At 37.3% G+C, this 27895-nt stretch overlaps 1 protein-coding gene across 16 annotated transcripts in view; it reads left to right on the top strand.

The window, feature by feature from the left end:
* The window catches only part of LOC128214151 (cAMP-specific 3',5'-cyclic phosphodiesterase 4C-like), a 406322-nt gene that overhangs the window by 298069 nt on the left and 80358 nt on the right, over positions 1-27895 (top strand). The window contains exon 1 of one of the 16 annotated variants that reach the window (XM_052920454.1): positions 823-1143. The exons of the other annotated variants lie outside the window; for them this stretch is intronic. The gene's annotated coding sequence lies outside the window, so the exon portion shown is untranslated. Of the gene's footprint in view, positions 1-822; positions 1144-27895 lie in introns of those variants that run through there. 16 annotated transcript variants of the gene reach the window in all.

Genomic DNA, 27895 nt, shown 5'->3' with positions numbered 1-27895 from the left:
AGTTGAGATGGTTTACATTAATTTTGAAATTATTATGAGTAATTTACCCAGGTATTGAAAAATGAATCGTTATGGAAATCTGTCTTATCCCAGCTCGTTGCCATGGCTTGAGCTTGAAGCACATCCCTTAATTATGGTCGAAACTTAATGACTTTATTGGAGTCAGCATGTAGATCATGGTTGTAGAGAGTTGACTTGTTATAAAGGAGAAGTGAGTTGTTATGCACCAGTCAATTGTAACCTGACAGCTCCCCAACCCCCAAGGTCCGGGGGTATACCGGGGATAGCGGTTTTTACCTTCTAGGTGGCCACGCAGTACCGAGTGAATGTGGTGGTTTTGTTTTGCGCTGAAAATAGTGGGGAATAGGCCTTACCTAGGTATCCCAGATGTGGGGGGCAACTTTAGCAGGGACTTTACCAGCAGTTTGTCTCTGCGGGGCGGGGAATATACCGGGATTAGCTGGACCTAAAGTCAAAGTCCCCACTATTCTCCGGACCTTGGGAGGCCATGGTTACAATTGACTGGTGCATAATGAATAAAAAGTGAGTTGTTAGAAAGGAGAAGTGAATTGTTATAAAGGAAAAGTAAATTGTTATAAATGGACTGAGTTATAATCCAACAACAAACCTGAAGAAACATAGGCTTCAAAGTTCTGCCAACGAAGTTGAAACCATGCCAGGCTTTGAACTATATAGTGATATTTTGGGAAATATTGCACATACACTACATGACTGGTAGACTGAACAATGGGAACAATTGCTTGAAGGTGAAAGAAAAGCTTACAAATACAGTGTGTGCTTCCGAATAAATGTCTGAATAAGGAACTTTTATGAAAGGTGATATTTTGGGGTCAATCAGGATGATTGTGAAAAAAGGAAGTTTGGATAAATAATATGACGTGTACATATTCAATTATTAATAATGGGATATGAGTGTACATATTCAATTGTTAACTTCAGTATTGAAAAATAGATTATTGAATTGAGAGTTTAAAAAAAAAAAATCTTCATAGTTGTGCACATATTGAAAACCTCTCAGGTACAGCAGTTTGCATAATAATTGTGAACTTAACTACGAATGTGATCAGCATTTAATAATACTGTTTGAAAGCCGATGTTTTATGAGGAATTTATCGCACCAAGGTTAGCTCACATAAGTTATGTTATTTCTTCTTATTTCTTTTTTCTGTATTTTCACAACATGATGATTTTTAGTCTATTAAACATCCAAGTTCTATTAACATACCATTGTTTATGTTGATGAATGTATTTATCTGTTGTTTTTTTTGGAATAAGTTTTTTTTTAAACTTTTACGCATTGAAATTTTAGCTAAAAAACTGCTTTAATTTCAGACCTTAAATGATATAGCATGTTAGACATGGCATTTTAGTAAATGTTAATGTGTTGTAGTAAAATACCTTCATTATGGATGAGCCAATGTCACCTTTACAGTCTATTCATATTGGCATTCTTATTAATAATTATATGAAAAACCCATAAACTTATTTTCAGTTGCATATAAAAGATGATAATAAACTGTTAAGTGGATGAATTATCTCCCTTGTTATCACTTTGAACACTATTTTAAGGTTATTTTGGAGGATAAAATTGTGCTGTGATGACTGCTAATTCAATATCAAGGCAATTATTCACACTGGGAAATGGTTATTGCAAATATTCATCTCATAAGACAGGAAATAACAAAACCAAACAGATTGCCAAGGGAGGTAGTAAAATACCGTAAAAAAAAAATTCTGCTGCAACTTTGTTGACTTTTTACTGGATACACTGTAATACTAGGATCAGAACTGGCTTAAATCATTACCTGATTTCATAGGCAATTTATTAACTCCTGGTTATACTGCTTATATAATGTTCATTCAATCTTAGTGTCAATGAGCTTGTATTACAGGAACTTTTCAACAACTTGCCTTGTCGTTTTAATCAGCACATGCTCGGAATACTTGATTTCATTGCGGTCATAATGTTGCCATTAATTGTTATAGAGGTAGCATTTATAAAAAAGACATGAAACTGGCCTTTAATGGTAAAAGTAAAATGTGAAATTTATGGAGAATGGGCCGTCCGGCCTAGTGATGCAGTTTGTTTGCTCATATTCAGTAGGAGACCATTGTTTAATATCACTCTTGTCTAGAATTACTACAATCCATAAAAGGTCTTGTATAACACGAAAGATAACATGTTAATAAATGTCCCTTTTAATTCTTACTAGATCAGTTAGATATCTAGGATCAAGATTTAGGTCCCTGGGATAACTAGATGGGGAATATATTCCTGGCTCCTGCATTCTGATGGTGCCATGGATAATAGCTTTATGTGCAGAATCATGCTTGAGGCAGGCTTTCGTGTTACCTAACATATTTAACTTTCTTGTTTTTTGAAAGGAAGTAGTTCAATGGTGTCATTGTTATATTCTAAAATCAAGCCCTGGCCATGACTAAAAATCAATTGAGTAATAAGTCTCTTTACACTTGGTTCACATGGTACTTGTATCACTACACAGTGTGAAACATCATAAGACCCATAACTCTGGCTTTGATAATTGGAGAGTTATGCTTCTAAACCTTCTGACAGAAAATTATTGTTGGATACCTCCCATACACACTACGCTTTGCTCTGTTGTGTACCGTGGGCAATTCGGCTAGGAAAATCTCGTAATCATGGAATAATTAATGCTGAGGCAGTTTCATTGCTTCACAAAGTAATATTTGGCAGTAGTCAAGACCACATGGCCACAGAGACTACTGACACTGTAGAGTTATTGAACAATATTTTAGTGTAACATGCAAATTCATTGGAAGAAGAGTTGTTTCTCCTGCCATATGCATATTATTAAAACAAATTTCTTCAGTCAATTGTCCCACCGTATGTATAGAGTGTAACAGAAGAAGGTACCCTGGTTGTCGAGGAGGTACCCTGGTTGTCGAGGATTAGAGAAAATATGGTGTTGGCAATAGGCTCTCTGCTCTGGCTATATATAGTTTACCTGGCATTCTTTTCTTGAACATAGATGCACTTTCAGATAATCAACACAGCACAGGGAGCATGTCTGCCAGGGTTTCAAATCAGAACCAAGAATAAAGAATTTAGTTCGCTTTATTGATTGTATTGAAATTGGAGGTCTTCTTAATTCTGTTAGTCTGGGTGGTATTAAATCAGACAAGCTCATAAGACATCTTTGTCATTTTATTGTTGAGTTATTTCTAATATTGAGCTTTTTAGGTTTTGGACAAATAAATATTCCGCTTCCCTGTATGATATATATTGCGTAATTGATATGGTAATAGGATTCTTATTCCTTTGTGATCAATAGCTAACATTTTTACTGTATCAATTCAGTATGCCACTGGGGTAGTTTTTCGACATGTTCATTATGGCCGTTGATGAAAATGAATATTTTTGATGAATCATAATGCCAATAGCTTGTGTTTAAAAGTATGTTAGAAGCAATGATATACATGTACATTATTCAATACAACTCTTTCGCACTTAAAAAAAACAAAAAACTGCCCCATCAATAATGCCATGCGCCACCTCTTCTTCATCCATGCTGAAATGTAAAAGATTAAAACAATAAATGTAAATAAACCATCCTTTATAAACATAATAGATGCAAAGAAGAGTATTGTTAATAACAATGCAAGATCACCGCTTGATATGAACATTTTTCACCATAATTTGAACAATGGAAATCATATCCGAAATCCCGTCATATCCGAAATGCATGATTTTCAACAAATAATTCGTTCAAAAACATACTTTTTTTGACATTTTGTAAATTAATACCAAACATACTTACTCGAACCGACTGTCACTTTCCACACGTAGTTAGCTTGAACTAATGGAATTTACGATAATTTTAAAGCTCTGCTGTTACTGATGATCTGCACAATCGATATTTTTTGAAAACTGACCGGAACTACGCAATAAGCTTGGGGCACAACTCGTTTCGAACTTTCCAATTGGGGTAAATCTGTATTGCAGTAGATGGCCGTTCAGCCTAAAAAAAGAAGTCTACTCGTCAAACATGATTGGCTCTCTATAAAAAATTGAATGTGAAAATATTAATATAATCAGAACAGAATATCGATCTATATTCGAATGTCATGACAACATCAATATGACAACCATTTTTCAACTTCAATATTGAGGTATCGACCGTATTACAAAGTCGTTTCAACGTCGAAATGTCGACAATTTTTCAACGTTGTTGTTTCAACGTTGAAATATTGTTGATCGACGTTGTAACCAATATTCAACTATATTTCAACGTTGTGTGCCTGCTGGGATGTTAGGTTAATTCTAAAAACAAATCTGTTTTTGTATCAATTTATTCCTTTTTGCTGTTAAATTTGTTAATGATTCTCTGCACAGATTTCATTCTCTGTAAATCTGTGCCATAAACAAAATACCCAAGGGGGTAAATCTACTGTCAATTTATCACCCTAGGGTAAATCGCCTCATTTAAATGGGCATCTTCAAGGCAACTTTTAAGGGTAAAATACCAAACAAATGTGATATAAAATAAAACAAGCACAGGTGAAGCAGTTGTCGCACTATTTGTAAGAAGCAATGTAGATCTCATGAAACTTACAGAGTAGTATAGAAACTATGATGCAGTTAACAACATTGTTAACTTGATTAAATATCTAATTTGACAGTGAGCATTATGTTTTTTGAATGTTTATAATGTTTTTCAGTGGTTTCCACTAGAATAAAGAGTACAGCTTTTTGCCTGTTTTCAACGGTGTGTAACTGTAAGATTGATCCGTAACATAGCTAATGATTGGGCCATTATTGTATCATTAAAACTATCACATGTTTATGTTATATACATCATGACTTCAAACATATTCTAATGTTTTCATGGCTGTAGGGTAAAAATATCATAAATTATATTTGCTTTTATCTGTTTTTAAGCATTATATAGTTTTTATTTGAAATGTATTGTGAACAATCATGCAGGTGTCATCTGAGGGCTGATACTGTTTCAACTTTTCGTAAGATCATTTTTGTGGAAAGGCTTAAAGTAACTGATGGCTCATCCAAAGAGTAGGTGGATTTCACAATATTGCTATCATAGAACAGGAAAATCTTCGTTCAGATGTTTAACTATTCCATGTTTAGAAGTAATGCATCAATGACTGCATGAAGTTTCCAATCCTGTTATTTCAGCCTGATCATTTGTGTTCTAAACTGATAAGTTTGGTGAAAATATTGCAATAGTTGTTTGCTGTATTTTGAGAAGCAAGAGTTGTAATGACAGAGTGAGTTGTCAGCAGTGTGAATACAGTGAAAAATAATCTCCAAAAAATGTTTCACCTAAACTTCATTGGTATCTTTGTGATGTTGAAGGTTTTGTTTATTCAAATTGTTTTTTTATAAAAAACAAAACAAGATAAGGGTGAGATATTTTAGTTTTTGATTTGTGTAGGCTGTATATTTTTTTAGAGTTTTCTGTGGTAAGAAAGAAACTGCATTATTTCATGATGAAGGTTGATATTTAATATTCAACAAACTGCCTTTGGCTCTTTAATTTTTTCTCAACAATGAATTCTTTTTCAAGATGAGGGAAGCATGATTGGAACTATTCGGAAATAGTCTTCAAAACTTTAGCGATTTTGGTGAAAATCTGGCTAATAGCGGTATCGGCTTATAGGTAACATGTATAATATTGCACTATGCTGCATCCAATACAGGTGCCTGTAATCTCCACCCATGTAAGATTTGATCAATATGCATGGTCTTGCATTTCACTGCTGGGTTTTGTAGGGTGGTTCCCAGTCAATACAGTTTGACCGTTACATCATTAAATGCCATGTTCTAAACATGAATGGAAGTGTCACTCAGGAATGAGTTTGTTGGAAAAGTTTTCAAGGCTTCAGGCATGATGGAACGTGGCAAGTTGTGTTTTTGTACTCTATTTCAAGTTTTAAAAGAGAGAGGAGACATCTGTGTATTATAATGATCAGCATGTGGAATGGTTTGTGCAGGAGTTGGAGAGAGCTAATGTGAGTTTGGTAGAAAAAAGGTACAGGTGTTGATAATAGTTTTCACACCTGGTTTATATGACACATGTATATATATATATGGGACTTTTTGGTCTCTTTCTTGACAGTTTGTATATCTCTATCGAAAATTTGTATGCCTCATTTTTGTTTACTCATTGATAGAATCTGAGATGCAAGGAAAAAGTCACACAATTAAATGTCATCATTACTTCTGGTAGAAAACCCAATCCATTTCCTAATATAAACATTTCAATGAAATTCTATTTTTTGATATGACATTGCACACGATCATGTAATTATAACAGTGTGACATACAGATGCTGTGCTTGTAAACCCTAACATTATTAAGCTATGTAATAAAAGTGTTAAAAACAGGTGGTACTATATACCCTTTATTAAATTTGATTGTGTTGTGTTCAGGGTTTAAAGAAAATAGGGCTGTTCGTTTATTGACAATTTCAATTGTAGAAACGTTAAATCATTTCGCTTACGTGAATCAATAGTGTGCATGAGTTATGATTCCATCATGTTAACTCGATGTATCTAAACCTTGCATGACAGCCATAAAAAATGGAAAATTCATGAGTTACCAGCCGCACCTTCAATGCAGTCAATTAAACATAGCCAGTAGTCATTATATTGCATGGATATGATATAAATTTTCAAAGTCAGACTGCCTCTGTTAGCAGTAATAGCTGTATTTACTTACAGCTTATTTACAATTGCTTTAATGCAGACTTATGACACTAGCTTTGTTGAGTAAATCTGTCCAACTGTCAGGGAAGGACCCAAAATATTGATAGTTTGACAATAATTGTTCTTTCTCAGGGAGCAATCTCTCCCACTCTAGCAATTATTTGCCCATGGTCTAAAAGCACTAGCCTCTAAGTTTCTGTTTAATGCCTGCTTCTGGTTGCTTTGGTACTCTTTTCTAGTCCTGGAGGCTTTCCATTGCAAGAAGGAATTGTATTTTGTCACATTTAGTTTTAGACCGGATGTAGCATTAGTCCTGCCACCTCAGTTTTGTTGATAGTTGCTGATCGAGCCTGCCACCTCAGTTTTGTTGATAGTAGCTGATCGAGCCTGCCACCTCAGTTTTGTTGATAGTAGCTGATCGAGCCTGCCACCTCAGTTTTGTTGATAGTAACTGATCGAGCCTGACAAGTCGCTGTCACAATTGTGAAAACTTTGAAGTCAGTAATGACGGGAAGAATCTTGTGAAAGGGGAAGTAGAAGGGAAGTATGCATTTCATTAGACTTCAAAGGTTCCAAATTAACAGACTACTTTAATTAACTTCCTTATGTCTGAGCTTAATTTTTTACATATCAAAAAAAGACATTGAGATTGCAGGAATATTAGCTAGGTATTTTCAGCTTTAATTGCAGGAAAATATAATCATTTTAAGCTACTAGCTATTATTATTATAAACCTATTTTTTTATAAGTTGGGGAAATTATTTTACATGAAAAGAGAGCGGAAATTGCAGAAAGTCAAAAGAGCATCCACACTCCTCTTTTATAATTAAAATGCAGTCAGATTTGTTCTCCGATAGTTTATACCTCAATCAGTTGAGTATTTTCCAAGGTAATTTCCGCTGCAGTTCTTTATTGTGTATCTTCATTATGATTCTGTCGACAAAACTTATAAGATTTAGACACTTTGCATTAGGTAGGCGTGTTCACAGAAACTGCTGAATTCTTCACATTCATTCATGACTTGGCATTCAGTGAGGGTCATGTTTTTCCACCTGTTTGATCATATCTTGTCCGTTCCATGACAAATGTAATAACATTACTTTCATTTCACATGAACGTTTACATGTTCAACATTAATCACTTGGACTTCTTTTACCACATTGTTCTAATCAAGGAGGCAGTGAATGATGTCAGCCTTAAAATGGTTCAGATATTTACTTTCAATTCACATGAGTGTTTACAAGTTCAACATAAGTCACTCTGTCTTCTTTCATGGAAACATTCTAATCAATCTCGGCCATGAATCATTGGTTGTGTCTGTTATTGAGAGAGTGAGACTTCTCTCTCTTCTTTCATGGAAACATTCTAATCTCAAGCTCGGCCATGAATGCATCTGAATCTTTCCTCTATATCATGTTTAAACAAATATGTCAGGTTGTGTCTGTTTTAAATTAGCTTGGAAACAGAATCATGGCATCATCAAGCAAAAGATCTGCAAGCAGCACCATCTTCCAAACTGTTCACCAACAGACTGCTTAGTCACACCCAACTGTCAAATGCACTCACTCTCTACACAGTTCTTAAACTTTCTGTTGTTAAAGTTTTATCTTTGGACTTGTACCATCATCATACCTCTGGAACATCATTCAAGTTAAATTTAATAAGTTAAGTAGGTTTCATTTTAAGTACAAGTTGTTGATTAATTTTGCTTTCAAATAAACCAATAGTTCCAAAAATTACTTGTCACAGCAAAATTCAATATTTCTTACAAATAAAAGTGGTGTGATTTCTTTTTTGCTGGCCAACATGCATGCATTACCATTAAATGACCCATTTAATAAAAACAATTAATGACTAAATCCACATTTGGCCTGTTTTTCTTGTCTGAGGCTTTCCAAATGATTTAATGAAAATTAAATAATTAAAATTGTACATTGGTTATTTACAAAAAAATGTTATAACTCTCTATAAAAAGCAAACTGTACCTCCTCGTACCTCGTAAGAAATAAGAAATTCAAAGACTTTATTCCGCCAGAAATGATTATATGCATCTTGCATGCATTTTCATGGAAGGTTAATGTGAGCAAGCTGTTTTTATACTTCTGTTTTCATTCAGGTTTACCATGGAAACAACTGCAGAACCTTAGATATAGACAATTCAAAATGTATTTTCACAAAAACTGAGAATATGTCTCACAAGATTAAACTTCAAAATGTTCTGCAAAAAACATATCATTTAAAACCTGCGGTTACATGCAGTAGATGGTTGCTTGCTGCATGTTGTTCTTTAGAAGTTTAAAGAATTCGTCCTCATCAACGAAAGGTCAAGGGTAAAAGGTCAAAGGTATGAGTCCTCAGAACTAAAAGGACAATGGTTTCGATTCCTTTAATGCACTAAAAGGTAAAATGTTTTGAGCACAAAAATGTCAAAGGTTTGATTCCTGGTCACTACCACTGTGCACTGTTTGTGTCTGAGTATAATATGCCTGGGTCTAGTAAAGGCTGACAGCTAGTTTTGTTCTGAATTGCAGTAGTCCATTATGTTTTACTACAGTTGATCAATGCAAAGATGCTCTCCATTTCCTAATAGAACTGTTTCATGATGATTAAGTAAATTTACTTCAAATTGCAAAACCCAAGGCAACTGTCTTGTTTGAAAGTGATCCAGATCAATATAGACTTCATTAACTAGAAGTAATTAAAGCATTATACGTCTTACTAATACAAGAATTCCCAAGGGTTTAGTTTACAAAAAAGGCTAAGATGTGGTGGCATATTACAAGGTTTGGGTAATAAGCATCATAAGAGTTGGCTTTCCCAAGAATGCAATCTAAAATGTCCCTGGGAATAAGCATATAAGTATCTATGTCTAACAAATGACACATCTTGAACTGGTCATCATTAGCTCTTGATTGAAGTTCATGAATTTTTTTATATTAACTGTCCTTTACCTATTCAAAAATAATTCATGAACAAATAAAGAAGCATGACAGTTTAGGAAAAAAAAATGTCCATGATCAGACTATATACATTCCATGAACCCATTGGTAGAGTATTCATGAACAGTAAGCTAGCAGAATGATTAAGAGCAATAATTTTATATTGCACCTTCTACACAAATATAATATTAAGGCAAATGTTTAACAGATGTTTCTGCAAATATGAAAGATGTTAACAAAGTCTATATCTCTTAAAAGTACTTATTTTTAGTTATTTTATTAGTTTCATGTCATCAATATAAAACAAACATTATGTTGTATCAATACCATTAACATGGCTTAACATTGATTCAACATGTGCATTAACAGGCCCTTAAACATGGCTGGACATTGATACACCAATACTGAACATTGCATTAACAGGCCCTTACACATGGCTCTAAACATTGACACACAAAGACTGAACATTGCATTAACAGGCCCTTACACATGGCTATAAACATTGATACACAAAGACTGAACATTGCATTAACAGGCCCTTACACATGGCTCTAAACATTGACACACAAAGACTGAACATTGCATTAACAGGCCCTTACACATGGCTATAAACATTGACACACAAAGACTGAACATTGCATTAACAGGCCCTTACACATGGCTATAAACATTGATACACAAAGACTGAACATTGCATTAACAGGCCCTTACACATGGCTATAAACATTGACACACAAAGACTGAACATTGCATTAACAGGCCCTTACACATGGCTATAAACATTGATACACAAAGACTGAACATTGCATTAACAGGCCCTTACACATGGCTATAAACATTGACACACAAAGACTGAACATTGCATTAACAGGCCCTTGCACATGGCTATAAACATTGATACACAAAGACTGAACATTTCATTAACAGGCCCTTACACATGGCTATAAACATTGACACACAAAGACTGAACATTGCATTAACAGGTCCTTACACATGGCTATAAACATTGATACACAAAGACTGAACATTGCATTAACAGGCCCTTACACATGGCTATAAACATTGACACACAAAGACTGAACATTGCATTAACAGGCCCTTGCACATGGCCATAAACATTGACACACAAAGACTGAACATTGCATTAACAGGCCCTTGCACATGGCTTTAAACATTGACACAAAGACTAAACATTGCATTAACAGGCCCTTACACATGGCTATAAACATTGACACACAAAGACTGAACATTGCATTAACAGGTCTCTAAACATGGCTATAAACATTGATACACAAAGACTGAACATTGCATTAACAGGCCCTTACACATGGCTATAAACATTGACACACAAAGACTGAACATTGCATTAAAAGGCCCTTGCACATGGCTATAAACATTGACACACAAAGGCTGAACATTGCATTAACAGGCCCTTGCACATGGCTATAAACATTGACACACAAAGACTAAACATTGCATTAACAGGCCCTTACACATGGCTATAAACATTGACACACAAAGACTGAACATTGCATTAATAGGTCTCTAAACATGGCTATAAACATTGATACACAAAGACTGAACATTGCATTAACAGGCCCTTACACATGGCTATAAACATTGACACACAAAGACTGAACATTGCATTAACAGGTCTCTAAACATGGCTATAAACATTGATACACAAAGACTGAACATTGCATTAACAGGCCCTTACACATGGCTTTAAACATTGACACACAAAGACTGAACATTGCATTAACAGGCCCTTACACATGGCTATAAACATTGACACACAAAGACTGAACATTGCATTAACAGGCCCTTGCACATGGCTATAAACATTGACAAACAAAGACTGAACATTGCGTTAACATGTCTTTAAACATGGCTAAACCTTGATACACCAAGACTGAACATTACATTAACATGTCTTTAACCATAGCTATAAACATTGACACACACAGGCTGAGTATCTCATTAACATGTCCTTAAACATGGCTATAATCATTGATACACAAAGACTGAACATTGCATTAACAGGCTCTTGCACATGGCTAAAAACATTGACACACAAAGACTGAACATTGCATTAACAGGCCCTTGCACATGGCTATAAACATTGACACACAAAGACTGAACATTGCATTAACATGTCCTTAGACATGGCTAAACATTGATACAACAAGACTAAACATTGCATTAGCAGGCCCTTACACATGGCTAAACATTGATACACAGACTGAACATTGCATTAACATGTCTTTAAACATGGCTATACATTAATACACAATGCATTGCATTAATATGACTAAACATGGCTAAACACTGTTAAACAACAAAATGAAAATTGCTTTAACATTGATACACCATGGCTGAACATTGATACAACATGGCTGAACATTGATGCAATATGGCTGAACTTTGATATAACATGGCTGAACATAGATACAATATGGCTGAACATTGATACAATATGGCTGAACATTGATGCAATATGGCTGAACATTGATACAATATGGCTGAACATTGATACAAAATGACTGAACATTGATACAGTATGGCTGAACATTGATATAACATGACTGAACATTGATATAACACGACTGAACGTTGATACAATATGACTGAACATTGATATAACATGACTGAACGTTGATACAATATGGCTGAACATTGATATAACATGACTGAACATTGATACAACATGGCTGAACATTGAAACAATATGGCTGAACATTGATACAATATGGCTGAACATTGAAACAATATGGCTGAACATTGATACAACATGGCTGAACATTGAAACAATATGGCTGAACATTGATACAATATGACTGAACATTGATACAATATGGCTGGACATTGGTACAACATGGCTGAACATTGATACAATATGGCTGAACATTGATTCAAAATGGCTGAACATTGGTACAACATGGCTGAACATTGATACAAAATGACTGAACATTGATACAACATGGCTGAACATTGATACAATATGGCTGAACATTGATATAACATGGCTGAACATTGTTACAATATGGCTGAACAATTACTGCAGCAAAATGGTTCTTAACACTGACAGTGTAAGTTTGAACATTGCATTATCATGACATTACATTGACATGGCATGACTCAACATTGCATCAACATTGCTGAGCATTTTTGCTTGCCTGAACTTCAATCAGGCTGAACCTTTACAACTTCAGCTAGGCTTAACATTTCCACTAAATGGTTGAATGAACTAAAAAAGTAAACAAACTTTTCAAAACATTTATACTGTATATGCAATGCAATATTCAATATTTCCATATATTTCTGAAGGCAAACAGTATACCACAGCTTCTGCTTTTTTTAAATATGGCCAGAGAAAATTCATAATAAGTTGCGTAGGTGTGAAGAGGGTGTTTTTTTCAGAAAATTAGGAGGAATTATATATCCACGATATATAATATATCTTATTTTGGTACAATCAAAGGCCTTGAAGCAAACCTGAGGGCACCCGGTGCCTAGTACAAAATGATATTTTTGTTAAAAACATGGCTTTCTTAAATATAATTGTAACCAAACACAAGGATGTTTACGATGACACATTTTCATCTCTAGAAGTTTAATTACAAATATGATTAATGGAATATTAAAATCTTAAACCAAGTTCTTGTATGAATTTTAGATAAAAGACTCTGTCTTGTTTATTAGAAACCTTTTGTATACAGTAGATTTTGTACTGAAAAACTAAAAAAAAATGTTTTTGAACTGCTATTTACATTGCTTCCAAGGTATGGTTTGAATATTGTTTACAATGTAAGTTAGGTTTGTATATCTGGGATGTATTACAGAATCAATTTGTCTTAAGAGGCGCCTCCACTTTAGTGCAGCTCATGTCGTAAGAACTTAACAATTTTTGGCTTATGTCTATGGTAGCACATTTAGTAATTAATAAAATGCTATTGATGGTTTAATTTTTATTATTTATAATATCACACCAATAATGCTTTCTATCAATAAAAAAGAATATTTATGCATTATTCATTTTAACAAACCTTTTTTTTTCTTTTTGAGACTTCAATGAAGTCCCTCAATTAAGTTACATACCTTAATAGTTGGAAAAAAAGTTTGAACAATTTCTACAGATAATAGTCAATATAGGGAACCAGTAATTAATTTATGAAATGACATCAGATATTACTAAAACCTGGGACTGTAACACTGTCCTGTACAAATTGTTAGTTTGACAATTTGTTCCTTTGACAATGATTTCATTGTTTCTATATGAAATTTGTATGTATACACATAAGTAGTATTACATACATATGTTTGTACATAACGGAAACATACATTTTATTGCCATCGGGAACCATGCAGTCGCTGCTGTTAATTTTAGAACATTAGTTTAATTTTAGAAAAAGACTATTCATTGGCCTTGATAGCTGTCAGCTGGTGATAAGGTGGTATGTAATGTTATGTTTTTATTGAGTTTTTTGTGCTGGATGGAGCGCTGGCAGAGATAAACAAATCTCATTCTTTTCTTTTTAATGTTCATCACTAATATAAATACAAATTATTCAGACCATTTAAATGATGACACAACAGTGATATAATATTATCGTATGAACTTTTCACATTCTCATTAATGGTTAAAGTTATAAATATGCTGATAATTTTATACTTATGTTTATCATATTAGATAGTTTTTATGCATATTATGTAATAATATCAGTGAGTGTGCTAAAAACAAAACACTGAATTACCCTCACTGTCCTTGGGTGGCGTTTGCAACCTGCTCTCTCTCTCTCTCTCTCTCTTCTGTGGCATGGTTGAAGGTCAAAAGGTTGTTCTTCTAATTAAAAAGGTTGTGCTCCTAATTTACGCCCTGCCCACCATACATCAATTCCTGGATATGTCCCTGATGTTGACACAAATCTTTTTCATTATAACATGCCATATTTTCTGGGGACAATTCAGGGGGATTTGTTCCGAAAGGCTGAAAATGCAGGGGGATTTTGGTAGTATTCAGGGGGATTTTTTGAACAGGTCAAAGTTGGTGAAATTTCAAAGTACTTTTAGACGTAAGTATGAAGAAAAAAAAAATTCTATGAAAACCAAACTTTAAAGTCTAACTGCCATATTTTTGAAAAGCGCCCTAGGGGATTTTGTTCAGAATTCCAAGGGATTTGGTTCTCAAACCAGGGATTTTCATCCTCGCCATGTAGCGCTTTGATGCGCTTGCCAATTCACTGTTTACCCCTTTTTCCAACACTTTGTTTATATTTTTATAAGACACTGTCATATTGCATAATAAAAGCATTCACTAGTCTTGAAAAACAAACTACTCCATAGAAAATATATTTCAGAGACAAAAGGCTTACCTTCCTCTAAAATTGGATACAAAATCTGCAGAGATGGAAATGAATATATTAATATTTTTCATTTCTTCCGATTCCCAAATAGTCAGGTTTGTTTGCATTTGATAAAAAAACAAATACATTAGTTTTTGTTTGAGTTCATAAAAAACAAAAACAAAAATTGTTTCCTTTTGGCATTCATCAAAAAATAATTATTATAATAAATACTTGGTCATTTCATCCAAATTGTCTACTTTCACTTTCACTACTGAGACTGAAATTCTGTCATTTTCCGATATTGGCAATATGAAGGTCAATGTCATGTAGATGAGGCATGACAAGGAACAGCATTGTCTTATAGTTATTTTAATCCCATTCCGTACCAAATTATTTACTGTCACCTTTCAATTATTATCCTTTTGTTGACAATGACACATGTTTTTAACACAATGTGAAGAACTAATTTGTTACATCCTCTCTGATTGGATCAAAAATATAGTTCAACCAATGAAAATCCACCTTTCATCTGACCAGTCTAATTAACATTTTCGCGATTTCTGTCAGTTTCGGCAATCAAAACAATGCAACACATGTGCCTTGCTAATTGATTTAGTGTTGTTAAAACACGCCATCAGTTGATAATCAAATTAAGGTTTAGGACAGGAAGGACATTATTACTGTAAGCATGCTATTAAAATTCAACCCTGTGATAAATTTGTGTAAATCAAAACACTTTTTTTGTAATTCCGGGGGATATTCAGTCAGGGGACCGAGGGAATGATCAAAATTTTGGGGGATTTTTCCCCCGCCGGGGAATATGGCATGTATTTTAACTTCCTAATTCTTCTTTTAAATAGATATGAAAAAATGAATATAATGCTGAATGAAGGGAGCCGGTCATGTTTTCGTAGCATGAATAGGTGATTGATGGGATATATAATTCATGAATAAGAACATAAGTTCATAATTCAATATTTAATGATTAAAAAAGATTGAAAGTTCACTTATAATAGCCTCTTACAATTATATCAGTACCTGACTTCAATTTTAAATAAGCTCTCAGAATTGTCCCATTGCAGTTAAGAATATTCACACAACACAAATTATTAATGAATTATTAACACAAAAGCAGTGAAGTTTAAATAGGAAATTTGAGTAATTGAACTCTTACATGTTTAATATCTAAACACATTTCACTACAAAAGGATTGTTTCATTTCTATCTGTTTATCTATAAACACAGTATTTATAAATGTACATAATATAGTATGTTCTACAGTGCCCTACGAGGCTTGTAAGGAAGACTCTCTGTCATTTGAATTATTTTTTGTCTGTTAGCATGTTATATATCATCTAAAATCTATAGAGAATGCTATGGCATTATCATTATGGAGTGTGATGTTTCAAGGCATGAAATATTTAATATAATTTGATTGTTGAGCAAAAAACTCAGCCTCTGCACACAGCTAATATCTTCTGTTTCTGCAACTGGTGTAACTTTTAACTTTGGAAAATGTAAACTGTTATTTTCGAAGCAATAAACTTAATTACAACCACTCCCTGTTGACTGTGAGGGTAGCTTGCTTCTCCACTGAAATCACTTCTTGGTTGTTCAAGTGCCAAACCTGTTGCCTGCTGCTTGAACGAAGCCTGTACCTGTGAACATCCTGAAGTTGTTGTTTGACCGGATTCTCCTTGTCAAAACTTGAACACAGAATGTACTGCACCAACTCATCAGTGTAATCCCTACAGATGTTGCCATTCTGCTGTAAAATTATTTCAGAACATAATGAGTTGTCCTTAGTCCACTTTCCATAATTATGAGCTCATTATGATGTGACAAAGGTTTTACATTTTCTCGTAGGAAATAAATAAAAGTGAAGTATTATCACATCATTAAGACTGAAAAAATACGCCTTTTTTAAAGTTCAGGTAATATAATTAATTGTCTGCTCTTTAGATTAATTGTTAATTTGTCCTATATTTATACTTTACACTTATAAGAAAGAGCAAATTTATGTTTTGGAATGTTCATTTTGTTTGGTATTTTTCTGCTAAGAATCCGAAAAATATCTTTTAGGAAGCTAGACTTTAAGGCCATATCAAACAAATTTATTGTTCATCAGTTCTTTAACCAAAAATATTGGATGGAGCTTGCGGTATTAATTAATAAGATACATTTTGTTTCAAAACAGGAGCAAAAGGGGAGTCCATCTTTCTCCCTAAAAAATTTTAACTAGATTATTCCTAAGTGTATTAATTTCCAGTTTTCCTGAAGTTGTCAGAGACATATAAAAAAAAAAATTGCATTGTTTTATACATTAGAATGCGCCTTTTGGCATTTTTCAGAATTTTTGTTGAAAAGTATTGGCTATAATTGTTAATATAAATGTAGTGGTAAACATGACAAACACTTAAGCATTTAGGGTAGCATTAGGAGAAAATATATATAACTACATACTACTGGATGACTGAATTTTTCTTAGATGTAATAAAGGTTGTGCCAGTTTTTGAGAATTGCATCAAAAAGCTTTGCTAAGAATAATATTTATTTGCGAGCAATTTGTTATTACTCAAAATATTTTAGATTGCCCAACAGTGCTATGCCCCATTGTGCTATGCCCTACAGTGTTATGCACCACAGTAATATGCCCTACAGTGTTATGCTCCACAGTACTATGCCCCACCATGCTATGTCACACTGTGTTGTGCCCTACAGTGTTATTTCCCACACTGTTGTGCCCTACAGTGTTGATGCACCACAGTGCTATGCCCCATAGTGGTATGCCCTACAGTTCTATGTCCTAAAGTGCTATGCCCCACAGTGATATATCCTGCAGTGCTATGCCCCACAGTGATATGCCCCACAGTGCTAGGCCCATAGTGTTGTGCCCTACAGGGATATGCCCTGCAGTGCTATGCCCTACAGTGCTAGGCCTCACAGTGCTGTGCCCTACAGTGCTAGGCCTCACAGTGCAAGCTCTACAGTGCTAGGCCTCACAGTGATATATCCTGCAGTGCTATGCCCTACAGTGCTAGGCCTCACAGTGCTGTGCCCTACAGTGCTAGGCCTCACAGTGCTATGCCCCACAGTGATATATCCTGCAGTGCTATGTCCCACAGTGCTATGCCCCAAAGTGCTATGCCCCACAGTGCCATGCCCCACAGTGCTAGGCCCACAGTGTTGTGCCCAACAGTGCTATGCCCTACAATGCTTGGCTACACAGTGTTGTGCCCGACAGTGCTATGCCCTACAGTGTTTGGCCCCACAGTGTTGTGCCGAACAGTGATATAACCTTCAGTGCTATGCCCTACAGTGCTTGGTTCCACAGTGTTGTGCCCAACAGTGCTATGCCCTACAGTGCTTGGTCCCACAGTGCTATGCCCCACAGTGTTGTGTCCTACAGTGAAATGCCCTATAGTGCAAGGCCTCACAGTGCTAGGCCCACAGTTTTGTGCCCAACAGTGCTATCCCCTACAGTGCTTGGTCCCACAGTGTTGTGCCCAACAGTGCTATGCCCAACAGTGCTTGGTCCCACAGTGCAAGACCCCACAGTTCTATGCCCTACAGTGCTTGGCCCAACAGTGTTTTGCCCAACAGTGCTATGCCCTACAGTGCTTGGGGTCACAATGTTGTGCCCAACAGTTTGCCCTACAGTGCTAGGCCCACAGTGTTGTGCCAAACAGTGCTATACCCTATAGTGCTTGGCCCCACAGTGTTGTGCCCAACAGTGCCATGCCCTACAGTGCTTGGGGTCACAGTGTTGTGCCCAACAGTGCTATGCCCTACAGTGTTGTGCCGCACAGTGCTATGCCCCACAGTGCTAGGCCTCACAGTGTTGTGCCCAACAGTGCTAGGTACACAGTGTTGTGCACAACAGTGCTATGCCCTACCGTGCTTGGCCCCACAGTGTTGTGCCCAACAGTGATATAACATTCAGTGCTATGCCCTACAGTGCTTGGTCCCACAGTGTTGTGCCCAACAGTTCTATGCCCTACAGTGCTTGGTCCCACAGTGTTGTGCCCAACAGTGCTATGCCCCACAGTGCAAGGCCTCACAGTGCTAGGCCTCTACGTGCTAGGCCTCACAGTGCTATGCCCCACAGTGCTAGGCCTCACAGTGCTATGCCCCACAATGCAAGGCCTCACAGTGCTATGTCCTACAGTGCTTGGCCCCACAATGTTGTGCCCAACAGTGCTAGGCTCACAGTGTTGTGCCCAACAGTGCTTGGCCCCACAGTTCTATGCCCTACAGTGCTTGGCCCCACCATGTTGTACCCCACAGTGCTATGCCCCACAGTGTTGTGCCCTACAGTGAAATGCCCTACAGTGCTTGGCCCCACAGTGTTGTGCCCAACAGTTCTATGCCCTACATTGCTTGGCCCCACAGTGTTGTGCTCAACAGTGCTATGCCCAACAGTGCTAGGCCCACAGTGTTGGGCCCATCAGTGCTATGCCAAACAGTGCTAGGCCCACAGTGTTGTGCCCCAGAATGCTATGCCCTACAGAGCTTGGCCCACAGTGTTGTGCCCAACAGTGCTATGCCCTACAGTGCTATGTCCACAGTGTTGTGCCCTACAGTGCTTAGTTCCACAGTGTTGTTCCCAACAGTGCTATGCCCTACAGTGCTTGGTCTCACAGTGTTGTGCCCAACAGTTCTATGCCCTACAGTGCTTGGCCCCACAGTGTTGTGCCCAACAGTTCTATGCCCTACAGTGCTAGGCCCACAGTGTTGTGCCCAACAGTGCTATGCCCTACAGTGCTTGGTCCCAAAGTGTTGTGCCCAACAGTGATATGCCCTACAGTGCAAGGCCTCACAGTGCTAGGCCTCTACGTGCTAGGCCCCACAGTGCAAGGCCTCACAGTGCTATGCCCCACAGTGCTAGGCCTCACAGTGCTATGCCCCACAATGCAAGGCCTCACAGTGCTATGTCCTACAGTGCTTGGCCCCACAATGTTGTGCCCAACAGTGCTAGGCTCACAGTGTTGTGCCCAACAGTGCTTGGCCCCACAGTGTTGTGCCCAACAGTTCTATGCCCTACAGTGCTTGGCCCCACCATGTTGTACCCAACAGTGCTATGCCCCACAGTGTTGTGCCCTACAGTGAAATGCCCTACAGTGCTTGGCCCCACAGTGTTGTGCCCAACAGTTCTATGCCCTACATTGCTTGGCCCCACAGTGTTGTGCTCAACAGTGCTATGCCCAACAGTGCTAGGCCCACAGTGTTGGGCCCATCAGTGCTATGCCAAACAGTGCTAGGCCCACAGTGTTGTGCCCCAGAATGCTATGCCCTACAGAGCTTGGCCCACAGTGTTGTGCCCAACAGTGCTATGCCCTACAGTGCTATGTCCACAGTGTTGTGCCCTACAGTGCTTAGTTCCACAGTGTTGTTCCCAACAGTGCTATGCCCTACAGTGCTTGGTCTCACAGTGTTGTGCCCAACAGTTCTATGCCCTACAGTGCTAGGCCCACAGTGTTGTGCCCAACAGTACTATGCCCTACAGTGCTTGGTCCCAAAGTGTTGTGCCCAACAGTGATATCCCCTACAGTGCTAGGCCCACAGTGTTGTGCCCAACAGTGCTATGCCCCACACTGCAAGGCCTCACAGTGCTATGCCTCACAGTGCTATGCCCTACAGTGCTTGGCCCCACAGTGCAAGGCCTCACAGTGCGATACCCCACAGTGCTTGGCCCCACAGTGCTATGCCCCACAGTGCAAGGCCTCACAGTGCTTGGCCCCACAGTGCTATGTCCCACAGTGCTATGCCCCACAGTGCTTGGCCCCACAGTGCAAGACCTCACAGTGCTATGCCCTACAGTGCTTGGCCAACCAGTGTTGTGCCCAACTGTGCTATGCCCTACAGTGCTAGCCCCACAGTGTTGTGCCCAACAGTGCTATGCCCTACAGTGCTAGGCCCCACAGTGTTGTGCCCAACAGTTATATGCCAAACAGTGCTTGGCCCCACAGTGTTGTGCCTAACAGTGCTATGCCCTACAGTGCAAGGCCTCACAGTGTTGTGCCCAACAGTTCTATGCCCTACAGTGCTTGGCCCACAGTGTTGTGCCCAACAGTGCTATGCCCTACAGTGCTAGGCCCACAGTGTTGTGCCCAACAGTGCTATTCCCTACAGTGCTTGGCCCCACAGTGTTGTGCCCAACAGTGTTATGCCCTACAGTGCTAGGCCCACAGTGTTGTGCCCAACAGTGCTATGCCCTACAGTGTTGTGCCCAACAGTGCTATGCCCTATGGTGCTAGGTCAACAGTGTTGTGCCCAACAGTGCTATGCCCTACAGTGTTGTGCCCAACAGTGCTATGCCCTACAGAGCTTGGCCCACAGTGTTGTGCCCAACAGTGCTATGCCCTATAGTGTTGTGCCCTACAGTGTTATGCCCCATAGTGCTAGGCCCACAGTGTTGTGCCCAACAGTGCTATGCCCTACAGTGTTGTGCCCCACAGTGCTATGCCCTACAGAGCTTGACCCACAGTGTTGTGCCCCACAGTGTTATGCCCTACAGTGCTAGGCCCACAGTGCTATGCCCTACAGAGCTAGGCCCACAGTGTTGTGCCCCACAGTGCTATGCCCTACAGTGCTATGCCCACAGTGTTGTGCCCTACAGAGCTTGGCCCATCAGTGATTTGCCCTACAGTGCTTGGTCCTTCAGTCATTTGCCCTACGGTGATTGGTCCTTCAGTGCTTGGCCCCACAGTGTTGTGCCCTACAGTGATATGCATGTCCTACAGTTCTATGAAAAACTGTGCTATGCACCTACACCTAAGAACTATGCCTAACAGTGCTTTGCACATTGCTAAGCTGCAGTCAATTTGAAATATTTAATTCTACAAAGATAATGATTTAATGATGTTTATAGGGATATTTACAGATAAAAAAATCAGTGGACCATACAATTTACAAACAAGAAGATAATGAAATTTAATTTATAAAAGTTTATGATTGAGAATAATCTGTTAAGTGGGAATACTTTGACTGAGCATATTACTAGCAGTAAAATGACATGCAATGTATCTGTTAAGTGGTTTGTGCAAACTGTTAATTAAGCCAGTGTCATAAATGGTAACACATACTCATATCTATTTAATGATGCTTAATAATGTAACCTCATGGTATATTTAGACAGCATTTTGTGTATGTTACTATCACTTCTCTTTGATGTACTTGTTCCAGTGTTGTACCACTGTTACAATGGGTGACCCCCATGTGAAGAGACATGCTCTCAAGTGATTATGACACTGAAAAAAAATGCTATTTAATTTCACAAATAGGATGGATTTTTTATGTAGTTGTTTGTAAAGGATTGTCAAACACATGTAGTAAGTAGGTGTTAGTTTTGGTATTAGATTTTTCAGTTCTGGAATAAACAAAAGCTTGTGCAAGTTTTCTGCTGTTTTCGTCCTACTGTCAGAGCCCACTGAAGGAGGGCACTACCAGGCAAGTGAATTATAGTGTTATTCACACAGAACAGGACTGGTAATGCTATAACCAGTGACACAGTTGTCATCTGATGATATCTACCAGGCCACAAAGTGAATTCTAGAGGCCTTCACAAAGAACAGAATGGTGTTGCCATAACCAGCGAAATTGTCATGGGTAAACTTTAACTTGGAACTTGATAATGTGCAAAGTTGAACCTCTCTATTTTGATAGACAGACTGATAGTGTATCTCCACTGTTGACTGAATTGTGCCTTTGGGACACTTACTACTACTGCTATCATACTTCATAGTTTTCAAACAATGGGAAGGTACTGCTATGTTTAATTGAACATTTAGGCATTCAATGTGGGTCAACAGTAGTGTACTGTGTGTAGTGAGTGGGTCAACAGTAGTGTACTGTGTGTAGTGAGTGGGTCAACAGTAGTGTACTGTTTGTAGTGAGTGGGTCAACAGTAGTGTACTGTTTGTAGTAAGTTGGTCAACAGTAGTGTACTGTTTGTAGTGAGTGGGTCAACAGTAGTGTACTGTTTGTAGTAAGTTGGTCAACAGTAGTGTACTGTTTGTAGTGAGTGGGTCAACAGTAGTGTACTGTTTGTAGTAGGTGGGTCAACAGTAGTGTACTGTTTGTAGTGAGTGGGTCAACAGTAGTGTACTGTTTGTAGTGAGTGGGTCAACAGTAGTGTACTGTTTGTAGTGAGTGGGTCAACAGTAGTGTACTGTTTGTAGTGAGTGGGTCAACAGTAGTGTACTGTTTGTAGTAAGTTGGTCAACAGTAGTGTACTGTTTGTAGTAAGTGGGTCAACAGTAGTGTACTGTTTGTAGTAAGTTGGTCAACAGTAGTGTACTGTTTGTAGTAAGTGGGTCAACAGTAGTGTACTGTTTGTAGTAAGTGGGTCAACAGTAGTGTACTGTTTGTAGTAAGTGGGTCAACAGTAGTGTACTATTTGTAGAAAGTGGGTCAACAGTAGTGTACTGTTTGTAGTGAGTGGGTCAACAGTAGTGTACTATTTGTAGTAAGTGGGTCAACAGTAGTGTATTGTTTGTAGTGAGTGGGTCAACAGTAGTGTACTGTTTGTTTTAAGTAAGTGGGTCAACAGTAGGGTACTGTTTGTAGGAAGTGGGTCAACAGTAGTGTACTGTTTGTTTTAAGTAAGTGGGTCAATAGTAGTGTACTGTTTGTGTGTATCAATTTGTTTGGAAGTTGGTCAACAGTAATGTCTCATTTTATTGGAAGTGGGTCGATATCAACAGTAGTGCACCAGCTTATGGGAAGTTGGTTTGGGCAACAATAATGTACTATTTTGTAGGAAACAGTGCAACATAAGTGTACAGTTTGTAGTAAGTGGGGCAACAGTAGTGTACTATGTTGCAAGAGGGGGTAGCCTTAGTAATAAGAAAAACAGATGAATAAACAGAACTACACTTGGAACTAATCTAAATTTCAATTTTTCCTTCGGCCCTTTGATAATGTTGGCCCATTTTGTGCCACAGATTCCAATATGTCTAGTAAAATTGTAGGTTATGTAGATTTATGTGTCTGATTGAAAAAATAATGGTCCGACGGAATGCTGTCACACTTTTATCAGAAGGGATGTTCAATAGTGAGATGAACCATGCTCATGTATGCCCGTGCTTGCACATACAGATTGGAATTTACAATACGTTCAATTGCAAATCAAAGGTGTTATCAAACTAATGATAAACTGTGTTTGTTTGTTTTTATGAAGCCATCAAACATTTCTATTGCATTAGTGTTTATTGCCTAGATTGAAGAGCATTTATAGAAACCAAACTCCAATTCATAAAACATGATATTTCCACTTTGAACAGTTTGAGCATGCTCTGTGATTTGTTATACCAACAAGGAAAATTACCCAAATAGTTCCTTAGGCCTTCACTCACATTCTCTGACTTGCAGCAAAACAACAATTTGGACTGAAAGAGATAGACATAAATATGTTGATTAAGATAAAAGTCTCTGCAGATTTATAGTCAATCTGGACTAATTGTGTTAGTCTCATGTGATCCAAAAACAGCTCCCAGAAATACTTCATAGAAAAACAGCTATAAAATAGCGAATGGCTAGGTAGAGTGGAAAAAACAACAACAATCAACTAAGTCAAGCTTGTAAGGGAATATAGGAATTTGTGTGAAATATCCAGTCAATGCTGATCAAGGGACACATGGATTCAGACTGTTTTCATGTTAATTGATGTAACAGAATGTCCAAGCATGGACTATGAGTGCCTGAAGGGCAGTATTTGTGAGCACATGGGAACTTATGATGGCTTAATATTCATTAGTGAGATTGGGATAAAAGCAGGAAGGCTTTTTTCTTCTTCTTTGATTAACATTACTTGCTATTTCTAGATGGGATGAAGAACATTAAAACAGCATGTGGAGGTGATTATTGTAGGCCTTTTTAGGCCAATGAGGTATTAAAGCAGATAGTAATTGACAGTGTAGTGGATGATACATGGAAAGCAAAATGCCACTAAGCTGGTTGTCTCTTCTATTTAGTTTAAAAATGGGTGATGCAGTTGGAATAATTATTAACAAGGTGAATGCAGTTGGAATAAATATTAACATGTTGGATGCAGTCGGAGACATGGTAGTTGGAGAGGTCAGGAAAACTGCTTGGTGGATTGACCTATTTCAGTTCAATGTTAAATTCCCTAAAGTTTATGATTAGGAGACTTATTATGGATTAGGAGAATTATATTATATTTTGAATTTGATGCAATAGTACTTATATATAATGTTTATGCAGCTGTCAATTGTAAACCCCCCCCTGCCCCCCCCCCCCCCCCCCGGTCTGGGAAAATACAGCGGGGGGTGGGGTGGGGGGGAATGGGTCGTGTTTTTACCTTCCAGATGGCCCCACAGTGCCTCTAATGCGGTGGTTTTGTTTTTGCATAGAAAATAGGGAAATGGGCCTTACCTAGGATATCCCGGGGTGCAGAGGCATTTGGCAGGGATTTTACCAGCAGTTTGTTCCCGCAGGGCGGGACTCTACCTGCTATTGGCTGGACCAAAAGTCAAAGTCCCCCCTATTCACCGGACCCCACTGGACCTGGAAAGGCCTCCAGGTCCGTGGTTACAATTGGCTGGTGCATTACTTTTCACATCTTATTGTCTGGGAGAATCAAGGCCAGTTTGATGATCCTTGAAAATGAGAAGATACATTTTTGAAATAACATCTCTAAAAGATATGCCTCATCTCTACATCTTGTTGGATTTCCACAGATTTCCATTTGGAAGCATTCTAAGCTGGGGTCTTAAGTCTAAGTGTTTGATTGCTGTACTCTTGTACGTGATGGTTTTGCTGGAACAATTGTGCGGAAATACATTCCAGCTTTGGTTTATTTGATAGGTTTGAATTTCTTGATGCCGGGCATGACGGGCATGTCGGTTGTATTTCTGGTTGTATGATATGATAAGGTGTGATTTTATTTTTTATTTCAAATAAAATACATTGAGGTATTTTCATATTAGCATTGATATTGTTGTCACCATGTCTTACAAAAACTTTCATGTTGAACATTTCTTTTAAGGGTTAAAATGTTGTTCTTGAAAAACTAAAATGAAATGTATAAGACATTTATACATTTGAAATATGCATTATTAGATATTTGGGCTAAGATGCCGTTACTGGGGGAAATAATCTGACTGAAGAAAACGCTGATGAAATACTTGTACATGTGTATCTGATCAAGTGCTTGTGAATCAATGATAAATGTAAGTGTATGTTGATGTGTTGAAAGCTTCATCAGAGACCAGACCAACTGATGGTTGCAATGCTGATGAGGGTATATTCCTTGGCTAATTGCCCCCTATGTCCATATATATTGGCTGGCATTGGACATTTTGCAGAGGGAGTAGGTTTCCAGGGCTTTAAATCTGCCTGGTGCTGACGCCATTAACAGTACCTTGGCTAGGCACATTCTTCGGGAGCTTGTCCAGTACTCCTTTTCTGTCTGTCTTTTCCTTTTCTGTCTGGGTAATTAGTGGACAAACTTTACTGCAAACATGATTATTCTGTCACAATTGTGATATTGCTCTGAAGAGAGATTCAGGTCAGATTCTATATTAATTCAGAGATTGGGTTAGACTCTATCATTTACTTGATTAATGATGTGAAAGAGTCATGAGTGATTTTATTACTAGCTGGAATCTTCCTCATTATTTCTTATATTGAATTTGTCTATCATCATGAAGTTATATATGCTCATTTGGGAAATTCAATATCAGGGTTTGCAGTGATTTGCAATCAGCCTTTTGTCAAACTTAAAAACTTTTTGTACCTTAATTGTCATGCTAAATCTACCTGTAAGCAGTTTGTTTATTCTGCTTCAAATTATGCAATAAGTGCCAAACATAAGGATAGTTTTGATATAGGTTAGTTTATTTTGTATAATGAGCGTGCAATTATAAAATATACTCTAAGCACAGAAAGAAAAAGAAGTTATTGATTAAATAGGTACAGTATTCAATTAGTCTAAAATCTGATACCAAACCGCTGTTCTAGTCCTTGATGTATGGTAATTTGATACATTTACATACATAAGATGGGTTGTATAATTATCAGTTATAAAACACTATACAACAAATAAGAATTCAGTGTTTAATGGTTAATTGAAGAATGACGTTTGTTATCTTGGATTAAGATACAAATTATAAATCTATATTTGTCATTAAGTTCTAAAATGTCAATTTAACAATGATTTGGATCTGAACAATTGCCAAGATTACGCTGAAATCAGAATGAGTTGTTTTATTTATTTTTACGGTACATGCTATAATTACCATAAAAACAGGGCTGCAGTGCCACACCAAATTGTTACTTGATTTAAATAATAAATGTGCAAATTGTCAACAAATCATATTTGTAAATCTTTCAACTATATGCTCAATCATAATCATGAATATTTTTGCACAATTTATTTTAATTATTAATTGTGTTTCGATGAATATTCTTAACGAACATACACTTTCAACATGGAAGGTATTTGATAAAAATCTGAAAGAAAATAAAGGTATTCCTTATCTTGGTGTTATGTAAAAGACAAACGTGACTGATATATTTCGAGGAAAACACTAACATACTGTGATATGATTTCATGAAAAGTAGATAGTGATCTGTATGAATATGCATTTAGTTTTTACATCAGTCTAGTCTGATTTTTGCTCCTATCTTTTCTTAACATAATGATATTAGATGGAACTTTTTAGAATTGAGTCTTGAAAAAATGATAATATAAATCTATATCAAAACTAGATATGACCATTTTGTCTAAACACCCCTCTCATTGTGACCCATATGTGGAATATTAAAACAACTGTATGTTTGCACACAAGTATATTTCAGGATATATATAACTATTAAAAGTGTTTATCTTTAGACTCTGTTCCAGTATTTGTTAAAACA

Source organism: Mya arenaria, chromosome 13, assembly GCF_026914265.1.
Source record: "Mya arenaria isolate MELC-2E11 chromosome 13, ASM2691426v1".
Lineage (NCBI taxonomy): Eukaryota > Metazoa > Mollusca > Bivalvia > Myida > Myidae > Mya > Mya arenaria.
This window is presented reverse-complemented; position numbering and strand designations above follow the sequence as displayed.